The sequence below is a fragment of the Bubalus kerabau genome, chromosome 2 (assembly GCF_029407905.1).
Source record: "Bubalus kerabau isolate K-KA32 ecotype Philippines breed swamp buffalo chromosome 2, PCC_UOA_SB_1v2, whole genome shotgun sequence".
Classification (NCBI taxonomy): domain Eukaryota; kingdom Metazoa; phylum Chordata; class Mammalia; order Artiodactyla; family Bovidae; genus Bubalus; species Bubalus kerabau.
In genome coordinates this window covers 64,384,506-64,391,705 of record NC_073625.1, presented here as the reverse complement: position 1 = coordinate 64,391,705, position 7,200 = coordinate 64,384,506, and the positions used below count along the sequence as shown (strand labels likewise).

The 7,200-nt window shown below is 38.2% G+C and overlaps 1 non-coding gene across 1 annotated transcript; it reads right to left on the bottom strand.

Moving 5' to 3' along the window:
- Positions 1-6,419: 6,419 nt before the first annotated feature.
- On the bottom strand, positions 6,420-6,526 carry LOC129645085 (U6 spliceosomal RNA). The gene has a single exon (XR_008711176.1). It is a non-coding gene; the product is annotated as a U6 spliceosomal RNA (small nuclear RNA).
- Between the last annotated feature and the right edge of the window lie 674 nt (positions 6,527-7,200).

Genomic DNA, 7,200 nt, shown 5'->3' with positions numbered 1-7,200 from the left:
CATCCCCTTCTCCTCTTGCCCCCAATCCCTCCCAGCATCAGAGTCTTTTCCAATGAGTCAACACTTCATATGAGGTGGTCAAAGTACTGGAGTTTCAGCTTTAGCATCATTCCTTCCAAAGAAATCCCAGGGCTGATCGCCTTCAGAATGGACTGGTTGGATCTCCAGTCCAAGGGCCTCTCAAGAGTCTTCTCCAACACCACAGTTCAAAAGCATCAATTCTTCGGCACTCAGCCTTCTTCACAGTCCAACTCTCACATTCATACATGAACACAGGAAAAATCATAGCCTTGACTAGACGAACCTTTGTTGGCAAAGTAATGTCTCTGCTTTTGAATATGCTATCTGGGTTGGTCATAACCTTCCTATCAAGGAGTAATTTCAAGGCTGCAATTATCATCTTCAGTGATTTTGGAGCCCAGAAAAATAAAGTCTGACACTGTTTCCACTGTTTCCCCATCTATTTCCCATGACGTGGTGGGACCGGATGCCATGATCTTTGTTTTCTGAATGTTGAGCGTTAGGCCAACTTTTTCACTCTCCACTTTCACTTTCATCAAGAGGCTTTTGAGTTCCTCTTCACTTTCTGCCTTAAGGGTGGTGTCATCTGTTATCTGAGGTGATTGATATTTCTCCCGGCAATCTTGATTCCAGCTTGTGTTTCTTCCAGTCCAGCATTTCTCATGATGTACTCTGCATAGAAGTTAAATAAGCAGGGTGACAATATATAGCCTTGACGTATTCCTTTTCCTATTTGGAATCAGTCTGTTGTTCCATGTCCAGTTCTGACTGTTGCTTCCTGATCTGCATACAAATTTCTCAAGAGGCAGATCAGGTGGTCTGGTATTCCCATCTCTTTCAGAATTTTCCACACTTTATTGTGATCCACACAGTCAAAGGCTTTGGCATAGTCAATAAAGCAGAAATAGATGTTTTTCTGGAACTCTCTTGCTTTTTCCATGATCCAGTGGATGTTGGCAATTTGATCTCTGGTTTCTCTGCTTTTTCTAAAACCAGCTTGCACATCAGGAAGTTCACGGTTCACATATTCCTGAAGCCTGGCTAGGAGAATTTTGAGCATTACTTTACTAGCGTGTGAGATGAGTGCAATTGTGCGGTAGTTTGAGCATTCTTTGGCATTGCCTTTCTTTGGGATTGGAATGAAAACTGACCTTTTCCAGTCCTCTGGCCACTGCTGAATTTTCCAAATTTGTTGGCATATTGACTGCAGCACTTTCACAGCATCATCTTTCAGAATTTGGAATAGCTCAACTGGAACTCCATCACCTCCACTATCTTTGTTCGTAGTGATGCTTTCTAAGGTCCACTTGACTTCACATTCCAGGATGTCTGCCTCTAGGTCAGTGATCACACCATCGTGATTATCTGGGTCGTGAAGCTCTTTTTTGTACAGTTCTTCTGTGTATTCTTGCCATCTCTTCTGCTTCTGTTAGGTCCATACCATTTCGGTCCTTTATTGAACCCATCTTTGCAGGAAATGTTCCTTTGGTATCTCTGATTTTCTTGAAGAGATCCCTAGTCTTTCCCATTCTGTTGTTTTCCTCTATTTCTTTGCACTGATCGCTGAGGAAGGCTTTCTTATCTCTTCTTGCTATTCTTTGGAACTCTGCATTCAGATGCTTATGTCTTTCCTTTTCTCCTTTGCTTTTCGCTTCTCTTCTTTTCACAGCTATTTGTAAGACCTCCCCAGACAGCCATTTTGCTTTTTTGCATTTCTTTTCCATGGGGATGGTCTTGATCCCTGTCTCCTGTACAATGTCACTAACCTGAGTCTATAGTTCATCAGGCACTCTATCTATCAGATCTAGGTCCTTAAATCTATTTCTCACTTCCACTGTATAATCATAAGGGATTTGATTTAGGTCATACCTGAATGGTCTAGTCATTTTCCCTAGTTTCTTCAATTTAAGTCTGAATTTGGAAATAAGGAGTTCATTATCTGAGCCACAGTCAGCTCCCAGTCTTGTTTTGCTTAGTGTATAGAGCTTCTCCATCTTTGGCTGCAAAGAATATAATCAATCTGATTTTGGTGTTGACCATCTGGTGATGTCCATGCATAGAGTCTTCTCTTGTGTTGTTGGAAGAGGGTGTTTGTTATGACCAATGCATTTTCTTGGCAAAACTCTATTAGTCTTTGCCCTTCTTCATTCCATATTCCAAGGCCAAATTTGCCTGTTACTCCAGGTGTTTCTTGACTTCCTACTTTTGCATTCCAGTCCCCTATAATGAAAAGTACATCTTTTTTGGGTGTTAGTTCTAAAAGGTCTTGTAGGGATTCATAGAAGCATTCAACTTCAGCTTCTTCAGCATTACTGGTTGGGGCATAGACTTGGATTGCTTTGATATTGAATGGTTTGCCTTGGAAATGAACAGAGATCATTCTGTCATTTTTGAGATTGCATCCAAGTACTGCATTTCAGACTCTTTTGTTGACCATGACGGCCACTCCATTTCTTCTGAAGGATTCCTTCCTGCAGTAGTAGATATAATGGTCATTTGAGTTAAATTCACCTGACCAACTTAGACAGCATATAAAAAAACAGAGACATTACTTTGCCAACAATTGTCCATCTAGTCCAGGCTATGGTTTTTCCAGTGGTCAGGTATGGATGTGAGAGATGCAGTATAAAGAAAAGCTGAGTACTGAAGAATTGATTCTTTTGAACTGAGGTGTAGGAGAAGATTCTTGGGAGTCCGTTGGACTGTGAGGATATCAAACCAGTCCATCCTAAAGGAAATCAGTCCTGAATTTTCATTGGAAGGACTGATGTTGAAGCCAAAACTCCAATACTTTGGCCACCTAATGTGAAGAGCTGACTCATTAGAAAAGCCCCTGATGCTGGGAATGATTGAAGGCAGAAGAATGGGATTGCAGCAGATGAGATGGTTGGATGGCATCACTGACTCAATGAACATGAGTTTGAGTAAACTCTGGGAGTTGGTGATGGACAGGGAGGCCTGGTGTTCTGTGGTTAATGGGATCGCAAAGAGTGAGACACGAATGAGTGACTAAACTGAACTGATTTGAAGCTTCTTAATGAGGCTCACAGTCTCACACTCAACTTGGAACAATTCTCTAATATATAGTAAGAGAGAAATATTGCCCAAGAAAGCGTTCACTTGAATGAGTGTATGGAAGAACTCATGGCTCCCGAGAGGCTGTGAGAGATGTGCTGGTGACTGAGAAGTTCATGATTGCTCATGTTTGAAGCATGGTTATGTATAAGCTGAAATGGTCCATGGACAACAAATTTAGATGCAACAAATAAAGTCCACAACATTTGTTGTCAGATTCACATAGATTTCCAGCATTACGACTGATGATCTAGTCAAGAACAGGTCTAGCTCATAGGCTCCAGTTCAGTGTTAGAGAAACCATGAGCCCATATTTGATACTGGACTCCTTTACTTCACTGTTAATAGATCTCTTAAGCTCACAAGTATACAGAGATACCATCTTGGAGGTAATTAGGAAGTCAAAGAGGTCATATGAAAGTGTGAGCAATAATTAGAAGGAGACACTTTACATGGAAGAATCTGAAATGTAATAATTGGAAAGTTTAGTTTTCCTCTTTACTCCTAGAGAATAGTCATCCACGAGGAAAGCTAAGCATGTTTCAGAAAATAAAGAAACAAAATTTGGTTGTTCATTTAGGTTGTGTTAATAGTGCTGTTTGTTATATAGCATATTAGTTTTCAACTGCCAAGGATCTAATTACCACAAACTTAGTGGCTTACAAGGTAAAGAATCTTTTGCAGTGCAGGAGGCATGGGCTTATTTCCTGGGTTAGGAAGATGCCCTGGAGACAGAAATGACAACCCATTCCAGTATTCTTGCCTGGAGAATTTCATAGACAAAAGAGCCTGGTAGGCTACAGTCCATGGGATCGCAAAGAACCAGACGCCACTGAGCTACTAACACTAGTGGCTTAACACAATAACAGTTTATATTTAACTGTTATGTGCATCAGAAGTCTCACTGGGCTAAAGTAAAAAAAAAAAAAAAATGATAGGGCTTCATTCTTCTGTAGTTCCTTGGCAGTTGAAAACTAATCTGTTTCCTTGCCTTTTCCAACTTCTGAGTCTGCTTTCATTCCTTTGCTCATGACCTCTCCCTGGTTCTTCAAAACCATCAGTATAGTATTCTCAAATTACTTTTTCTCTGACTCTGATACTCATGTGTCCTCCTTACAAAGACTCTTTGAATTATATTGACCCCAATGTGATAATAGATGATAATCTTCCCATCTCAAGATAATTCAGTCAACTCTGTAAAATTCTTAACCGCATAAATTAGCTTTTTTACTGGTTTGGGAGATTAGGATGTGGATGGACATCTTTGACAGGGCTATTACTCTGCCTAATCTACATATACACTCAAAAAGAAAGATCCAAATATTCATTCTAGACAACATGGAATCATTACTACAACATAAAAAAAAAAAATTGAGACTTGTTGGGAAAACATAAAGAATAAATATGTCAGATGTGATGGGGTTAGAGAACTTTTGTTCATTTTAAGACCACTAAATATGTTAAATCATTAAGTTCTGTACTTATGTACATGATTGTGGCTATTTGAAGCTTTTGTTTATGCTCCTAAAATACAAACTTAAAGCTCATCTTATTCTTTGACATATATTTCAGATAAATAGTAAAGAGATTTGGTCAGAGACAATTCATTTTCTCTTAATAGCCATGCTGCTTAACTTCATTAGTGACAAAACAGATTTTGATTCAGTAACATTTCCAATTTGCATAAAGCTTACATTTTTCATCTTTGACTTTAGGTAAGTATGCCCATATTCTTAAGTTTGGAATGTAATAGATGTAAAGTTGTCCATAGAATGTCTATGGAGTTAATTGTTTAGAAAAGGAATGCACTTTCTCTTTGTAATTGCTAGATTTGTGCATTATGATGGAAGCCTTTCAGAGGTGCCATCTTAGATCTTGAGGCATTATCTAAGAATGTAGAGTAACAAAACACAAAATCCTGAGCTAGTTTACTTTCAAAATGCTTACCTCTGTATTATCATGTTATAAGAAAGGAGTCCACTTTTATCTTTTTACAGCTATTAGTTTGAATATGTATGTTGGATTCAATTGAACCTAAGTCTAACTGATACAGCCCTCATTAAAAAACCACACATCCAGTATTAATCGGTGAAAAATTTAATCCATCAAAGTAATGTTTTTGCATGAGATCAACAGTCATACTTGAAGACTCTTATATCTATGGGTTATTGCTAAGATTATGGAGGAGTAGGTACAGTTGAAAGGACAAAGATGAAGAAATGGTTTTCTCCATGTAACAGGATAATATTCTGATAAGTGAATTTGTATTACCATAGGTGTGTATTTTTCTCACACTCCTAAAGACTATTAGCTAGTCTATGAATACTATCATCTTAATATTGTTATCATTTCTCATTTTACATATCTAATTTATTGGATTTTTCTCTATGTCCTTGAATATAATAGAACAAGAGAAAAGACTTTGAGTGCCAGCAAAGTTGAAAATAAAAAAAGAATAACAACTAAGATGAGTAAGTTCTTGTTCAATGAGGCCAGATCACAGATTCCACACTAGTGTCTATCACAGAATAAAAGACTTCAAAATAATGAGTGTATGGTGCACCTAATCCACTAAAGATCCTAGCCCTATCACAGATGTCCAGCCTCCAACTCTGTATGAAAGTAGTAGAACCAGTTCTAGTCAAAGGAGTTCTGTGGTCCAGGATGAAGGGATGTGTAATTGGTAACTGGAGTTGTCTGATGAGCACTAAGAGTAGAGTTCAGTTGTGCATACCCTTGAATGCATAGACTAATGTGCACTTTTTATTTTGATACTGGGAGCCTATGCATATATCTCTACTGTGACAGTCTGAAGTTTAAAAATTTTGTCCCCTTAAAATTAAATAAGGAAATTAAATATTCTACTTGAGTTCTGAGTGTTATAATTTGTATCATCTACTCAGGCATAACAGTGAAAATTTATTATAAGAATTACTAAGACTATTCTTATTTGAGATTTATATTACCCATTCACAATTTTCTCCTTATATAATCTATAAGACTTTTTACAGGACAAATCTCATTACTATCTTCAACTTGCCATGGCTTTGCTCATGGACCACTGCTCATGCAATCAATCTTCCAAAATGACCTTCTCACCCTCTTCATATGATCTAAATTAAGTCCACAAATGAAGGAGTTTGGCAAATATTTTATGAATAACTTGGTTGATACTATTCTAAAGTATCTGGGATTATATTAAAGTAATCTTGAGAATGTATGGAGAAGTTCTCCATTTTCCCCCTAACCCCTCTACAGACATATATATGGTGCAATGAAGCCTAAATAGAAGCAGAGACTTCTAAAACCCCATTGTATTTTTTTAAAATATGGAACACTTCAGGAATTTGCATGTCATCCTTGTGCAGGGGCCATGCTATTCTTCTCTGTATCGTTCCAATTTTAGTATATGTGTTGCTGAAGTGAACACTAAAATCCCATTGCATTTTTAAGTGGAAAATCATGACATGATCTCCTAGTCACACTGAAAATTACCAGATTTTATTCCAGGAGCATTACTTATTCCATACATTAATAAACAGTCACTGAACCCAACTTGATAGAGGATAGATAAATAGATAAATGATAGACAGGTAGTTCAGTTCAGATGCTCAGTCATGTCTGACTTTTTGTGACCCCATTGATTACAGCACGCCAGGCTTCCCTGTCCATCACCAAACCCTCGGAGCTTGATCAAACTCATGTTCGTCGAGTCAGTGATGCCATCCAACCATCTCATCCTCTGTAGTCCCCTTCTCCTCCCACTCTCATATTTCCCAGCATAAGGGTCTTTTCTAATGAGTCAGATCGTCGCATCAAGTGGCCAAAGTACTGGAGTTTCAGTTTCAGCATCAGTCTTTCCAATGAATATTCAGAACTGATCTCCTTTAGAATGGATGGGTTGGATCTCCTTGCAGTCCAAGGGACTCTCAAGAGTCTTCTCCAACACCACAGTTCAAAAGCATCAATTCTCTGGTGCTCAGCTTTCTTTATAGTCCAACTCTCACATCCAGACATGACTACTGGAAAAAACATAGCTTTGACTAGATGGACTTTGTTGGCAAAGTATTTTCTCTGCTTTTTAGTATGCTATCTAGGTTGGTC